Source organism: Cuculus canorus, chromosome 7, assembly GCF_017976375.1.
Source record: "Cuculus canorus isolate bCucCan1 chromosome 7, bCucCan1.pri, whole genome shotgun sequence".
NCBI lineage: Eukaryota > Metazoa > Chordata > Aves > Cuculiformes > Cuculidae > Cuculus > Cuculus canorus.
The window spans coordinates 38,159,286-38,176,527 of NC_071407.1; the positions used below are offsets into that span (position 1 = coordinate 38,159,286).

Here is a 17,242-nt window from a genome sequence, read left to right on the forward strand (position 1 = left end):
CCACCTGGGCACACTGCTGGCTCATGTTCAGTCGCTGTCAACCATTACCCCCAGGTCCTTCTCTTCCTTGCAGCTCTCCAGCCATTCTTCCCCCAGTCTGTAGCACTGCATAGGGTTGTTGTGCCCCAAGTGCAGGACCCGGCATTTGGCCTTGTTAAACCTCATCCCATTGGTCTCGGCCCAGCAGTCCAGCCTGTTCAGATCCCTTTGCAGAGCCTCCCTACCCTCCAGCAGATCGACACTTCCTCCCAGTTTAGTGTCATCTGCAAACTTGCTGAGGGTGCACTCAATGCCTTCATCCAGGGCATTGATAAAGACATTGAACAGAGCTGGACACTGTTTGTAGTCTGGCAACTTCCTACTCTTGATGCAAAGTTTGGGTTCAAACCTGCAGCCACTTTGAGCTTTATAGAATAAGGTTTGGAACTTGGTGTTTATAATCTAAGATTTTAGTTTATTGGAATGTATGGAGCTGGAATACTTAAGCTCTAAACTCTTTAGAACAAATGACAGCTCTTCAGTAAGCAGACGTTAAAGAAAATCATGCACATGATGAAAGCTTCACCTACGACCTGCAACCAAACACATCTTTTTTTTAAAAAAAAATTGAACTTCCATACGCTGAATCTCTTGTTTATAGCAAACTCCCATTAGTCCTCAACAGAACACCTGCATGCTTATTATTATTAAATTTCATGCTGTCTTTGTTCTACTAATCTGCAAAGTCAACAAAATTCTGTAGGACGCTTCAGCCCTTAACAGCATTGCAGGAGTTTAAAATCTGTACCAAAGACCTTGTGCCGAGGTTACTGAAAGAAATATTACAGAGGACTGATTGCAAGACCCGTCCCTTATGAATACTTCTAATAACCCCCCTGCAACCCAGTAACTCACCTCTCAGTACATCCTGTCACAGTCCTCTCTTTCCCCAGCCCCTTATCTGCCTAAGCCAGCTTCTTATAATTCCTGTATTAATCTGCACTATCTCCACTTTAAATAATAATTTCCTTTGGGAACTGTACTGAATGAATGCTTCCTATGTATCTGGACAGCTTAAACCCACCACATGACTGTAGTCTGAGATGTTCACTATCTCAGCAAACAGAATCATTAAGTTAGTCTGGCAAAATCTTCTGATCATAATTTTCCGTTTTAGCCCGCATTTCACCTACGACGATGTTCTTGATTGCTCTTTGTTCAAAACCTGTCCTAAGACATTACAGTCTGTTGAAATAACCTGTTTTGCATCTACTTTCCAGGATCTCTTTCACTCGTTTTGCATATATGTTGGTACTTAACAGTCAGATCACATTATCCCCATACTGAAATAAACATTAAGAGTTTGTGCTAGCAGACTCCTGGTGGCCAGAGGTAAAGTCAGCAAAGTAATGTATTCGGTTTCCACAAAAGAGGTAACTAATAAAAACAAGAGCTTTCCTATCCTTTATCCATCCTCAAATAAATCACACAGACCCAAAAGCAAAAACTCCCAACAGAAAGGCGACTGGCCATTTAGTATTCCAGGATGATTTAACAGCTTACTACTTCAATAGCAATATTAAACCAATCGTGGGGCATTTAGCAGCTGAATGGAAATGCTGCCATGAGAAATGATTTGGCAAGAATTGGTTCACGTAGTGTGAGAGCAAGTATTTAATATTGTTCAGGAGGCTTTTAATCTGATAGTGTTACTCTGCTACCCTGTTCACACTTTATCTGCAATTGTTGTAGGAAAGAGCATATTTTTTTCACTGAAGTTTACACCACTATCCAAGTTCCGTGCAACCTGCCAAGGAAAAGGAACCTGCAATATTTCCACCTCGTCCTATCTTGCTACTCTTTGTTTGAAGTCCCAGCTAGAACTTCACAAGTGAAAACACGGCTTGAAGACACCCCATCCAGAGGTGCACTGAGCTTTGAGGGATGCATGTTATTAAGTGGAATATCGGAGAGGATATTTTGAAAACCACATCGATCCAAAGCATGCCCACACTTAAAGGGAAATGACGTTACCTTAATTGCACTTCACGGTCATAATTGATGAGATCATATGTGGATCACCTGGAAAACAGAAAATAGAAGATTATGAATCTTGCTTATATCTTAATTACTGATTAAGAAGAGCAACTAATATCAGATATTTATCCTCTACTAAAATACAAGTTTTAGCCTTCCAAACAAATAGAGAACAGAATGCATAGCTTTTGATATCTGCTATTTTATTCCTAATAAAGGTAGCTTTGAGTAAGAAAAATAACAACAAAGCAGTGCCTGAGGTTTTCATTAAAGCAGTTTACATATTTTCATGAAGGCTGTCAACTCAGAAACGAAGGAAAAAAATCATAAAAAAATCTAGTTTTTTCAAATACCTGCCCAAAACCATATCCATCAGGCACTTATCTGTAATTTGTTTAGACTCAAACATAGTTTTGCCCTTCCTCAACTGAATACATGTCACCATACAGTCTCCCATTGGTGTTCTACGGTCCTTTGCTACATACATACGAGTACCTCCCTGGGTTGGAGAACACAGCTAAGGGCATGGGAATATTTTGGGGGCCATTTCTCCAGTGCTTAGCTAGGTGAGACTGTGCCACAGGGAAACTTGGAATGCCAAAAAAGCTGAGGGATTCAAAAAGCATCTGGACCTCCAGGCACAGGATGTCAGGGGTGGGGGTTTCACTCTTCTCACCGCTCCAAGCAGACGCATGTGAGGACCAAGAAGCCTTCTGATAGGCACAGGGCAGAGAACCCAGGACTCCTAATGGCACAAGACTTGGGATAGCGGAGGGTTGGGGCATCAGGAACCCAGTGGGGAAACGGGGTGGTCACTGGCCAGGCTCCCATTTTTTCCCTCCATCGGCACCCTTCTTGCCTCATCCCAGTAACATCTTGTGCCAAACTTTGGGAAGTGCGTAAGCTTATCAGCTTGGAGCACAGTGGTACCTGCATCCAAGAAAAGCATTTGGATAGTTTATTGAGTCATCGAGGAAGCGTGACTGGGAGTTACCCACATTCAACAGAGTTAAACCCAAACCAAGACGGCACCTTGGAACATTTCCAGATTCCCAGGTTATACACAGCCTGAAATGTAATCTAAAGTTAAAAATGTTGTCTGTGGTCTCATTTTCAGAGTAGGCGTGCAGAATGCACCTGAGCCACAGCCATTTCCAACAGTTCCAGAAGGCTTGCACCGAGCAGAGCACAACTGCCTGACGCAGCCTGGGCCAAGCTCTGCTCCATACAGCAACAGTCTCAGAAATGAAACCGAGTTCGAAATGCCTTTAAACATGGTCTTTTATTTTGGGGCAGAAATTCTAAGTTGCTATTGGTCGGCTTTAAAAAATGAATTGTTCAGTTGCTGGGCTCGTTTCACCTCTCTCTTTTGGCAAAATCCAGGTCTTTATTAGGAAAGCATCTGCCAGCGTTATCTGCGGACAATCGCACATGAAGCAAAGACGTTTTGCAGGTTGCTGCTTTCTCTTTTACTTTAGTATTCATCAGTTCTACATAATAGGACTCAACTGTCCGGAATATGCAAAAATTTATGACTTGGCCAATAAAAGAACAAAACTTATTCTCAGGGCTGTTAATTGACAGCACAGACAGGATTTGTTAGACTGGAGTTAGCCAGCTTGCTGTGCCCTTAAAGCAGAAAGCAGGTGTATTTGGGTACCTGCGGCTTGCCTTGCAATAACTGAAACCCTTGTTTTGCTCCGAGGTGGAACAAATACATGGCAGGTTGGGTGGTCAGATTTATAGACTAATTCACAGCTTTGTAAGGCTGATGGAAGTTTGTGCAAAATACAGGGACATTGTGCTGACGTCAAGCATCACACAGGGGGGAACAACATGGTATTTTCTTAGCCTTCAGAATAACTACTTACGTAAAAATTGGTAAGATTCATTAACGAGACACCATATGTGTGTGGGAGTACATAACTTCCCCTCAGAACAGGTCTGCTTGACCAAATCATTCCTTTCTACTCTCACTCTGCACATGCGCGCGCACACACATACACACACACAGAGACAAAGAAAAGTACAGCCAGGCAAAAATAAGGAATAAACAACAAACAGTTCATTACAGCAAACATCTGTCCATATTTCTGAAGACACCAAACAATTCTACCATATTTTTCAAGAAACAAAAAAGTATTTCCACCATAGAAACACATTACTGACACTTCCTGCTGAATGAATTCCTATCCTTTCCTTTCAGCAGAGGTAGTATAAAAACAAGGACAGGGATAGCTGCTCACCGAGCATGTGCAATGGTCTGTATGAAATGCAGGCACGTCCTACCAACACCATGGTTACCACCGATCCAACATTCCACCAAAATAGTTATATATTTCATCCTCACAAATCCACAGCACTAAGGCTGCAGTTAGTTTGTCCAGAGAATGCCCAGACCTCCATGCATGTAGTAGAGGGAGAGGAGAAAAACGACTTGCATTGCCATGGGAACTGAGTTTACTACTTGCTTTACTAAGAGATTAATGCCTGTTGCCAACAGATTTTATGATAAATGATCATAATTTTGCATTTGTGTAATGAAGGTGCATCATGCTGTGTGTCGTTTCACATGCTCTAGAAGACTTTTTCTCTGATCATCAAGGGCTTTTAGTTTGGTCTATTATTTTACAAAAAAACAGGCTGTTTAGATTGTGGTTATTTTGGATTTTAACATGAAAAAAAAGACACTTCAGTTCTGAGTTTTCTGCAGCACTAGACAATAACACAGCCACAGACTGTGGCTGTTACATCAGCCTACAGTTTGGTGCAGGAGAAGCAGATGAAAGCAGGCACTGCTGTAGCCATTTCATCTGCACAATCCATAATATGGAGTTTTATTTTGGATTTTACATCCCCACCACGCCTGCGGTTTAAAGCTATTGAAGTCTCAATCACCCATTTGGACTCTCACAGCCCTATTAGGGGGAGCAGAGCCTTTTGTGCCCACTGAAATGGGGCTCCTGGTTTAGTTTCCTCTAAAAGGAACTTCATTTACATGCACCAAAACACTACGAATTGATACAAAATGAATGATCAAAGGATTCAATTCAAAACCACGCTGCTGCTCCCAATCACAGAATCACAAGGTTGGAAAGGACCCATTGGATCATCGAGTCCAATCATTCCTAACACTCCCTAAACCATGTCCCTCAGCACTTCATCCACCCGTTCCTTAAACACCTCCAGGGAAGGCGACTCGACCCCCTCCCTGGGCAGCTGTTCCAGTGCCCAATAATTAACCCAATGATTAACTGTTTCTCTTCCCAAGAGGAAGGGATGGGATACATCAGGAGAAACATGCTAACATAGTAGGGGTAAGGTCAAAATGTGTTTTCATACAATTCAGTCCCCTCTCCCCGCTCTTCTCTGCACGTATCACACTAAATCAAAATCCATCCTCAACGGCAAGAACTGGGGAATCCTTCAGTTTGCAGTGATTACAACCACTAAGCCCCCATATCTACTGAAAACTGGACACGTGGCCTCTCATTTCTTTGTTGTCCTTTCAGCGATGGAAGGCTCGATGAAAGGTGTTCTGAAATTCTGCTGCCACGTTCCCTTGTAACCAGTAGACGTCCACAATTCTTTGAAATCAGAAAGGAAGCATAAATGACATGTTGGTATAATCATTTCAAAATATTGTGCTGACTGGATACATTTTTAAGGCTGTAATTCAAGACTAGCTTAATTTCTACAATTGATGACTGCCTGAAAAACAACTCCTGTTATTAAATCTGAAACATTTTTTGGTATATTTCTAAGATCCTCGTTTTTGAGGGCAGCTGCCTTCTTTCCTACAATAAAATATTTCACCAAAAGGAAAGGAAAAAGCCAGCTTTGGGAAGAAGAAAGGTGAAGAGTTCTCCGTTCCCAAGGCTGCTGCTTGTAGGTTTTCACACAGCAATGGGAAAGGACAGGCTCAGTCTGCAGTTCTACCCAAATGCTCGTAATTTTTCATTTTATGAAGACTGAAGGAATTACTGGGAGAGTAAAAATGCTAGAATTTGAGTATATAAAGGAATAATTTTTCAGGTTTTCTGAAATGAGTTCCTGACCTTTCGCAGCAGACATCTGCTGGCTTTCCTGGCACGCTGACATTATGAGTTTGCGATGGCCAAGACCTGGGGCTTCGATCTGGTGAAGAAGGTATATTTTAGTTAGTTTTGAAGGACTTGCTGCCTCTTTGTACATCTGCGTTCACTCAATTTTAATTGCCAGATCTGGCAACTGCTTAGGTATGTCCTGTTGAAGACTAGTAGTATGCTTCCAAACTCTGACATACAGCCAAATGCTGACAATCGTAGCCAATGGTTAAGAATAAGCAGCAAACAGTTTAGAGGATGGGAACCAGAGGATGGGAACCAGGTGCCTGCAGCAGCAACAGAGACAAAGACAAGACACACCAGCCTGAAGTGAAGCAGAAATTGCCTTAAAACTCACAAAATCAGAATTTTTTTTGCCGTAAGAAGGTCAGGGTTTCAAGCAAGGAGTCGTGTGGCATATCAGGAAACCAAGAGCAGGAACTCAGACTGGGCAGGAAGGACCAAGCCCAGAGAGCTGAGACAGACACAGGAACCAGAGGCTACAAAGAAGGATCCCAGAGACAAGACTGCTAACTCTGGAGCCTAGTACCCAGGAAAGGCTGCCCCACAGCGTGATGATCGTGCTGACGTTAGAAATAGCGAGGTTTGAACCTTCCCTGTCGGATGAACTCGGCCTTCCCTTGCTGTCCCTCAAGAAGGGAAGTACTTCTTGCCATTAAAAGTACTCCTTGTCCCTTCCCACCACTCAGTTTAAAGTTTTCCTGATGTCGCCAAGTGTCCCTGAGGCACCAGCACCTAACAAAGCCACATGCCACTCACCTAACCAGCATCTTCCACTGCAAGTGACCTCACAGCACGTCCTGACCTTGTCGCTTCTGCCTGCAGCTCCCGCTACGGTCCCATTGCCTCTCCGCTGACTGGGCTGCAAGCTCCCTGCCCTTCACTGCTGAGAGATGTGCTCCACACTGCTGCTTTCATACCACCTGTTTCGTTCATGTGGATGTTTATCACCCAACATTTTAACTAGAGCAAGATCAGAGAGGCATGCTGGGCATTGCTAGCTGAGAACTTACGAGAAGATCGTTTCTGTTAATTTATTTGGTCCTGTCCTATTTATTTCTATGGGAAATTTACTCTTTTTCTCTCCAGCATGTTCTCTGAACCTCTATTTTCACTCAATCTCTTCTCTTTTCCACTAAAATATGAGACTCATAATTACTTTAAAAATTATGTTAAAAATCAACAAGAAGAGAAACATCATCAAGGCTAGGAATATGAACTCACACTTTTCATGAAGCAAGAATCCTAAGTCTCTTAGGCATCGTTGAAAATTACCACCTTTATTATAATTAAGCAAATGTTACCTATAATGATTCTTACCGTATGTACATTTTCTTATATGATATCCTAGCAAACTCCATCTCTACACTTCTCTCAATGACTAATCTTGAATTTTCATGCAGCTAAGATACAGCCTGTAGCTCAAGAAATTAAAGAATACTGAACAGATCTTTAAATAGTCACATAATTTACTTTCTGCATAGAATAATTACTACTTTTTATTTTTTTTCTGCTTGCAGGGAAAATTCATGCACCAAAATCACTAAGTGACATTAGGGTGAGGGAGTAGAATTGGCATGCAAAATTTTTTTCCCTTCTCCTGTAGAAAAAAATGGGGGTTGATTTCACCTGAAAAGTATGTTAAGTAAAAGTTTTCATCAAAAAAAAATACAAATGCAGCTATATCCTCTACAACTAAGTAAAACTTCTCTGTTCCAGGTTTGTAAATCAGTACGCTTTCTTCCTAGTAAGCAAAACTTACAGCTGGTGCTCCTAAAATCTTTATAAAATCACCATCTTCCAAAGTCTCCATCAACTGATAATGATACGTACAGAGTATTATTCTGGCACTCTTATTCTAAATTTTGTTGTCAAACTGAAGCAATGAAAACTTGATTTACTGCAATCCTTTTCTGGAAAATCAACTCAGTCATATTTTTCTTGACAACAGAAAGTAAACTTGTGTCAAAGTAAGTGATTTGTTTTAGCATTATTTCTTGCTTTCTGTATACATTTCCTATACATTCCTCTCTACCTCTGTTTATAATGCACATACGTGCTGGTTTCACGCAGCCGGGGGGCACAGGAGCAGCGATCAAATTCCAAAATTATAATCTCAGTTCTGATTTTTTTTGTATACTCTGGGCCAAACTTGCCATCTAACCCAACCACATCCAAAATGCGTTAAAACAATTAACTGCTTATAATAAAATAAAACATCCAAAAGAGTTTCTAAAGAGTCTTAGTGATTTTTCCTAAATGCAGGCCGCTTTAAATTTCACAGTGCCTCAGAAAAAGCTTTGCGTATAAATTAAACAGGGATCGCATGTTTCTTCCGCAGAATAAAGAAAGAAAACAACTCTGTGCTGGTTTCACATTCCTCATCTGTCTTTGTAGCGTTTCACACTGCCTCACACCTCACTCTCCGGGTACTGCTAGCTTTTGCCAGCTGACTCGCTGTAAAATACAATGTACTTCAAAAATGGTATAAATAAAATAATCTTGACAACCAACAGCCATGTTCCATCACACCTAGAACTTGTGGCAGAAATTGCTAGGGATACCGTTACAAACCCCATCAGACTAAAAGACGGAAACGCCTAACAGTCGTTCCATTTGGACACAATGGTTTGCAAAAATGTTGGTACGCTCTCTGAGATGAAGGCCACACAGGTATCTTCTGCCTTGTAAACGGGTCCTCAGCGTAAGCAGAAAATGCAGCTCAAAGCATGATTCATCCCTTAGACCAGCCAGTGCCGAAGCGGCGGAATACCAGCAGACCCTAGTCAGAGAAGTCATTGAGAAGTTCTTCCCCCTATTCCGACAGAACCCACCTGTGAAATCCCTGGTTGTCTTTACAGCTAGGACACCGGGCTGGCTGTCTGCATTCAGCATCAGCTGCCAGACTCAATGTTTTCAACTTCTGCACCTTTTGAAGGCCTACACGTAGGTAGGTAGTGCTGTGAGGAAGACCAGACCTCAGCTCTGCACAAACCCACTTTTGACGCTACCTCTGCCGGAGCTCAGCAGGGAAGAGATGGGAGATGGAAGTCGTCTTCATCTTCCTTAGGAATAGTCAGTGTTACGTAGCTGGCTTCGGGACAAGCCGCTCCCTGTGGAATCTCAGAGTCCCGAACGCCTTTCTGTTCAACTGAACTCTGATGGGAAACGGAGCCAACTCGGGCATTGAATTTCTCAGATTTTTGAAAACCTGAGGTGTGTGTGGCTGATAACTTAAGCAACAGATTACACCAATTCACTGCGGCAATCTGTTGCCTGTGACAGCCTTGCAATGAATTGATAATCTCAACAACTGACAATTTGAATTGTTTTAAAAACTCAATAAAGGAGAAGACAATAAAATGTTCACAAAAACCATCAGAGAAGCGTGCGGGTTTCGTGACATTCAGAATGCTGCTTAGACATCTAAAGAACAGACAGTTGAAATGCACACACATGTATAAACACTGTTTATCAATCACTTGTCTCTCCTTTAGTTTCGCTCAGCCGATCATCATTAGTTCTCACAGAAAAATCTAGGTTCGAGCCCCTCCCAGCCCTGTTTCTCCTGGCATGCTCACAGGACCTCTTCCTGGCTTTTACTTTCTGTTTTCTATCACACAGCTGCTCTCCAGGCCAGTATTCATCATGGACACTGACCACTTCTCTACAGACAGAGACATCAAAAAAACCTATAAGCCGAAGTTTGAAGTACAGATTCTTCCAAGCAACCGAGGGGAATTCCTCCCTTATGATCTCACTGCTCCCACCAGAAAGCATAGCCGGGCGCCTGGCCAGCCGCCCACCCTCCCCTTCTGGTGGAGGACATCTGCAGCGCGGTGCTCAAGAAACGGGCTGTAACCCTGCAGCGGGAACGCAGGAGGGGCCGCTACCATCGCAGACCAGCGGCAGAGGTGGTCTAATATTCCCTCACCTCACGCAAAGAGCAAAACGAGGGCTTTCACCAAGTGTTCTTTGCTGGATGTTACAGGACACAGCATTCAGCTAACGCAGGAACCCCGCCTTGTTCCTCCAGCTCCATTAGCACCTCCCCACCCCTACCAATCTTATTCCTATCAGAGGATGTCTTAAAGCATGAAACAGATGGAATCTTCAACATGCAAGATGGTCCCAACAGTCTGAGGTGAGGAGAGGAGAATTTTTTTCTCTCGTTTATCTTTGGCTTATTCAGACTGAAAAGGCTTTACCTCACTCAATACTCACTTCTTTATACAAGCAGAAAACATGGTGCCGGCCCCCTCTTATGTGAAATGCCCTTATTCACCAAGGAGCAAAGTTGGAGAGATACCCAGAGGGAGACAAGGAGAGGCTGCACGTCTGCCCTCGCCCAGCTCCAGCTCTGCCAAGCGAGAAGCTGCCGGGGCCCACACAGCCCCTGCCCACGTCCAGCTGCTCCTCACGGCTGCCGTGGCGGAGGCGCCCGCTCCCCCAGCCCTGCGGCGAGCCCCGGCCACCAGCTTGCTCTCCAATCTGTTTCAATCACAGCAAAACAAGTTTAAGTGACAGGTTGTGGTTCATTTGGCAAAAGAAATATTTTCAGAAAAACTCCTAGAAGCAACTGATTCGTGAGGGCTGCAGAGGTGGGAGTGCAGCGAGAGGGGTAAAGAGCAGCCACCGGAGCTTCTTGGCAAATGAAGCCAAGGAGAAACCAGGTAACCCTGAGGAGCATTTGGTCCTCAAGGGAAGGTAAGTCTGAAGCACGTTCAGACTTCAAACAGTTCCACACACTCTGCCGCTACAAACTGACAGCAAGAGATGCCAAATGCAAAATCTGTGTGAGGCAGGAAAGGATTTAGGATTATGCCTAAGCAAACACAGAGCTGCAGCTGCTCCTAGACCATAAAAATAACGCTGTGGTTTCAGTTATATGCTCTGCATCGGGAGCACGAGCAGAATCAGCAGATGGACATCCCCAGTTACAGCCCCAGATACAATGCCTCACTCACGCTCTGTGCCTTCCCCCAGCCTGGAAAGAGTTCTTAAATAGGGATGACAAGAACTTGTACGACACGATTATACCAAGCTTCGAAGCGGTCGCTCTTCCGTGTTTGTTCCCACTTCTCCCTGTCCTCCTGGAACTTATCTACTACTCTGCATCTTAAGGAAGTTTGAGCAGCATATTCAAGGCCAGAAGCTCCCATAGCCTTTCATCCCCCAGTCTGTGGAATATTTACGTTAAAGTGTTTTAGTCTGTGTTTGGCTCAGATAACATTCCTCCCACTTACATAAAACTGTTCAAACAAACCTTCAACAATTTATAGACTTGTGATTCTGAACACGCCTACTAGTTCTGTCAGCTCTGTCAGCCCTCTGTCCACTGATAAACATGACAAAGAACAACATCATAAACTCATGCCCTTTACTGTTCAAAACAATACCCTCATCTGCGAAACCATGGCACAGAAAGCAAACGGGTGTCTACAAGGCCATTGAAGTTACCTTCAGTGTCTGAATTCCCAGAGTCTCTCCAGAGGAGAACCTACATTCTTGCAACTGTATTTGCATGTTCCTATTTACCCACTGTGTGTCTCCATCCCACACACAAGCCTACAGGGCAGAAACTGTTGATCAATCAAAGATTAGTCACACTGATTTATTAAAGGGCATTAAAAGACCAAATATGCCTGAAATATTGAAACTAGAAGTCTAAGGAATTTCAATATTTTTTACAACCTTCTTTTGAGCAGCCCACCAACTTCGAGGTTTGCGCTTGAATTCAGACTTACACGAAGTCTATTTTGTATCATTTTGGCACTTAAAGTATCACTCAACAGGAACCTACAAACATAATTTTAGGCTTTGGAGTAAATTTGAGTAACTTATTTGGGAAAAAAAAAGTATATTCCTAGTGCTTCTGTTTGCCAGATAATCAAACTAGTCAATTTTAATTTTCAATAGGTTCCAAAATGACATTAAAACCCACTATATTTAGAAGACTTTGTACCTTGCCTGATAGAGAACAAAATCCCAAGGCCTGAGTAGTATTATAAACCTTGACAATCTTGCTGCTAGGTTTTCTCAGACACTGCTAGATCTTGTTTGAAATGACTGTAACCGTTTTGGTCTTAATCAGACTTGATTCCAGGTGTAAAAAAGCTCAAAAATAATTCTATATCTCACACTGCCACCCGACCTTGCAGTCCTACACTTTGATATCATGCATTTGCTATTTTACTACCTAATGCTTGGTGACAAATGAATACCCGAGAGATCTCCAGAGCTGTTAACCATCCAATCCAGCAAATCATTTAAGCATGCAAATAGTTCCATTCATTTCCTGATAGTCCTGCAAATATGAACAGAATCTGAGCTGTGGTATTAATACATCATACTCAAATTAAATCTTAACAATGCATGAGAGGTTCAGATTTGTACTCAAATAAGAGAAACAAGTTTCAAATCCTGAGGAGAAGTTGACATTAACTTTTACTTTTTAGAATATTCCCTGCGTATCTTAAGCTTAGGCTCAAGGACTTGGCTTCAACGCTCATTTAAGCTCAAAAAAATATGGATCTCATCAAAGGAGTCTTTTGAATTGAAAAATCGTAAGTAATACTCTTTTTGCCCCATTTCCATTTTTGTAATTATCCTACATAAACATTCATTTCAGCAGTCAAATTCTTTTAGAAATGGTTCACATAAGCTGATTTTTAGCTGATGCATTATCACTGTTCTTTTAAAACATCTATGTGGCTTGTTTATGTTACTTTGTTAATTTTATTGTAATTTAGTATTAATTACTAGCTCTGCAATTATGAAGCCTTTAATCAGTTACAACTCTTAATTACGCTAAGGCATTGCTTAATAAAACAACACACTATTGGGATTAAACCAAATTAATTAAATTAATCTGCTGTCCTTTTTTATGAGTAATTCATTGCACAATAAAAGCAGTCATTAAATTGTTTTCATGGCAACTAGCATCAAAGGACTTTGCATATATTCTTTCTTACCTTAACTACAGAGAAAAGCTGCCACTGATTGCAATGATTCTCTACAGATTAGTACAGGGATCATAACTGTCTCAAAGACGGCCAGAGAGTCGTAGAAATTCAGTAATGGAGCAACCTTGTTTCTGGGACAGAAGAGGAATGTCCTCGGCTCCACTCAGCAACAGCCCAGACGAGGGGCCTCTTCCCTTCCTGAGAGGGGCCAACAAATCATGGCTTTAGGACTTACTGAGCTGGAGGTCGTACCTTTGCCTGAGGAGGTCACGGGAGAACTTTTTCTCTGTTAAGTTGTCAAATTGCATCTGGAACCGATCTGAGCTTTTGCCATCTGCCACGCTCCACGGCAGCGACTTCCATGTTCTTGCCACGACACAGCAAAGCACTCAGTTTGCTTGTTTTAAACCTGCTAGTGGATAATTTAATGTAATGCATTCTAATCCTACTGCTTGTATTATGAGAAAGAATTAATAAATTGCCTGTAACCACTTTTCCCCACTTTGGAGCTTACATCCCTCCATGCGGTCCACACCTCGGCTGCATCTCTCAGGCTGAACAGTCCAAATCTATTCAGTGTCTCATCGCACAGTGCCACTCCATCCAATTGCCCCTATTTAAGCCTCTTCTAGTCCTATTAGTTATGCACAGCCATTTATTTTCTGTTTGGCATTACCTGGTACTTGTCGTGACTAAATTAAACTTTAATTATTTCAGATCATTTCTTCATGTGTCAACATCATTTATAATTATAAATCCATCCTCGTTGAAATTCTTTCAACTCTTTTTCAAGCTGCCGTGCCTGCGACTTCCCAATTCTCGCCTTCATGACATTGCACAAGTCAATGAAAAAAAAGACTTTACATGACATCCTCATATTTAATGATTCTTGCAAGCTCACAACAGGCTTGAAAACACTTCCCTGCGTGACAGCACCAGCCTACGACAACAGCTCCACATTCAGCCACAACCATGTTGCTGGTGACATGGTATAGATCTGATTCCTAATGTTCACATAGACAACCGCACATGGATAATTTTTGAAAGAGCAACTTCGCTTGAACCAAAGCGCACTCCTTGCTCGGTCCTCATCTACTAAACAGTTATTTACACAATGAAGTTTCCCTCCTGAGTCGTCTGAGACCTCTCCCGTCACCCACCGATCTCAGGTATGGGGCACGGCTAACGGTTCCGAGACTGTTCTGGCCAGTTCTGCAGGTGCTTTAGGGTGAATTTCATTAGGCTGGGGACTTGAATAGAAATAATAGCTTCATTATTTTTCTAGCTTTATCTATTCCTCCATGGACCCTTGCATTATCTCCTTAAATTAGCGAAGCAACTCTGATTATATTTCCAATGATTCTCATGATGAGAGGAAGCATTTCATTAAATATTTGTAGGATATATCATTCAATACTTCATTTTTTTGGAAATGAGTGCCATGCATTTTACTCTTACCCGGTAACAAAACTAAACTTAAAAATATCTTATGATACATATTTTACCAAGCAGAGTGTGACAATATCCATACTCCAAGTCCAAAAGATTGGTTCATCTTTTCTGACTCCAGTTATATTACCTTAAATGGATAGGTGTCATCATGTATCAGAGCCTTCTGACACAGCAGCAGAGATGGTGTAAAACTGCCATGGTTTTTGGAGGAAAAACGTTAGAAAAAAAGAACTGTTCTGCTATAAAGCTTAACAGAAGGATTTAGAGACAGCTGAGCTGACTTCTCAGCACCATATCACATATTTATTTAACAGTTGATAGGGTGATACCTTTGTCCTAATTTTTATTTTAGATTTTCCCTCCCCACAAGGTTATTTACAGAGATGATGTTTTACGCCTGACCAAAAGCACCTCTGTATAATTTGTCCTTTTCTAATTATTTACTTTTGCAGTCCACAGGGCTTTACCGCCGTGACGCCTTAACAGAATTCACACACAAATTCTGGAAAGCAAAAGGCTGAAGTTCACTTAACAAAAACGGGGTTGGGACTGGATCTACATGGAGGTCCCTATGCTGTGCAACCTCTTTACGTCATCAAATATAGTGAGTTTTATATTCGAGGCATCACTAGGCTGACTTGTTTCCCCAAGATGCTTCTTCCTTCTAAACTTACTGATTCTGGGGTTTTGTGTTTTGAGTGGAATGAGGAATCAGTAAAATTTTGCTTCTGTCTAAGCAATGAGCTGTCACATGAGAGGGAAGGAAGGAGGGTACCAAAGGAGCCCAAGTGATGCAATTCTATGGAATCTGCCCTGAACTGGGGTTCTCCTGGAGCAGTGGAATTACATATTACACACACGTCTTCTTTTGAGCACAGGAGGTTTGTGCAGAGTGGCTCGGAGCTGGCTGCTTCACCCTGACCTTGATGCCTCATAGTTCAGGCTAGTTTTCCTCCCAGCATCTCCATCCACAGCCTTAGAAACAATCCTTCATGTACTTAGTGGCGATTTTCCGTGGGGAGCATGCCCCAGCCACTTCCATGCTTCCCATAGCGTAGGGATAAGATGTGTCCACTGAAGAACAGTGCAGGTGCCACGAGGGTACCCTGTGGCTGCTCATTGAGAGGGAGGAACACAGCTGGGCTCGGGCCGGTTCCCATTGTCTTTGAAGCATGGGAGGAGGAGGAGGAATGCCTAATGGTGCAGAAAATCAAGCACAGCAGACTTGAATCTGGACCTCTCTGGTGACACTCAGCAGTGCTGAAAGAAACTCCTACATGAACTCAGGCAAACAAAAATCGTGACAGAAATATGTTCTTCAAATAAATCTCTATCTGCTGCCTGTGTGTGGCTGGGGGGCAGCTCAGGGGAGATATATATTTGTGTATCCCAGCTACAACCTTCCATCTTGTTCCTGGATGCCTTCTGAGGCTTTAAGCACAGCCCCAATGTGGCTACTACAAACCTCTAGGATCAAAGCAAGCAGCTCGTTGCTCAGACAAGAAATTCACCTCCCACAACTGACCACGCTGGTGTGACATTTTAACTTGCTGACTAAATACTGTTTCAAGCACTTTGTTAAAAGAGCCCCTCTTTCCTCTTCTGGGGAACTTTATTGCTACAGTGCTTTCTTATTTAGCAGGTAATATTAGGTCAAGACTTAGCAATAATATTTTCTAGTCCATATACATTGTATAGAACCATGTTTGCATTTTTGTCCTCAACTCCGTAGGTATCGTATAGTTCTGTATGTTAATGTACGTACACTGTACGTTCCTGATGGTTAAGAAGTGAACAGCTAGGAGATTAAGAGATTTTCTTTCTGTTACCTTCCTAATTTTTTCCTTTATATTCATCTGTTGTGAATGTTTCATTTGACATAAAGGAATGCAACTTACAGCATTCAAGTGATTGCATGTAAATCCTGACAGTCCGCTGCAGAAGCCGTTCAGGCTAAGCACCACAGCCCCACAGCCAACACGGGGCTGTCTGAAACGGGTGCTCATACCAAGGGTGGAACTGCGGGGCAGGACACCACTGTCACCGAACCCCTCCCAGACAAGCTGCTACCTTCCAGCCGTCCTCCTCCCAGCACATCCCATGCTGGTTAGAGCCCGCTCGCAGCATTAAGGACTTCCTCCTTTCTTCTTCTCTGGAAAGGAAGAGGGACAAACTGCAAAGCTCTCCATATTGCACAATGCTGCTCATGAGTCAGAGAGTTGCGTGGAAGGTGCTTCTACTCTGTCTCAGCACAGTCTCAAAAGGCAGCCAAGTCCAAAATCCAGAAGACTGAAAGGAGGCAGCATGGTTTTAAAGGTCAAGAGAGAAAAAGAAAAACAAAGCAGTCAAACAAGGAAGGGGAGTAAGGAGAAAAGACATGATATATGAAGAGCACAGCAGATGCTAGCGAGGAACACACCATAAAGGAGGTGGTTTCCAAAGAATGATGTGATGTTACACTCAAAAGATGCCTCCCATAAATAGATCTCTCATCTCCATCGTGATATTTATTTGGAAACATTTTAGAAGTTACCATCTTTCCGAGCAGCTGCTTAAATTTGGGATGCACAGCAGAAGTTGCATAGTATCGTACCTGTCACTTATTAAGTACAAATGGTGCCATTTTGCTGAGAAAATTCACATTCAGCAGCAAATCTCAAAATTTACTTTCCAAGAGTTTGAAGGTTCAAAAATCTGTTTCTG

At 42.5% G+C, this 17,242-nt stretch overlaps 1 protein-coding gene across 7 annotated transcripts in view; it reads right to left on the bottom strand.

Annotated features, from left to right (window-relative positions):
- Window positions 1-17,242, bottom strand: part of PCDH15 (protocadherin related 15) — an 855,028-nt gene that overhangs the window by 514,903 nt on the left and 322,883 nt on the right. For all 7 annotated transcript variants that reach the window (XM_054071964.1, XM_054071953.1, XM_054071963.1 and 4 more), the window contains one exon: window positions 2,014-2,061. The gene's annotated coding sequence lies outside the window, so the exon portion shown is untranslated. The remainder of the gene's footprint in view (window positions 1-2,013; window positions 2,062-17,242) is intronic.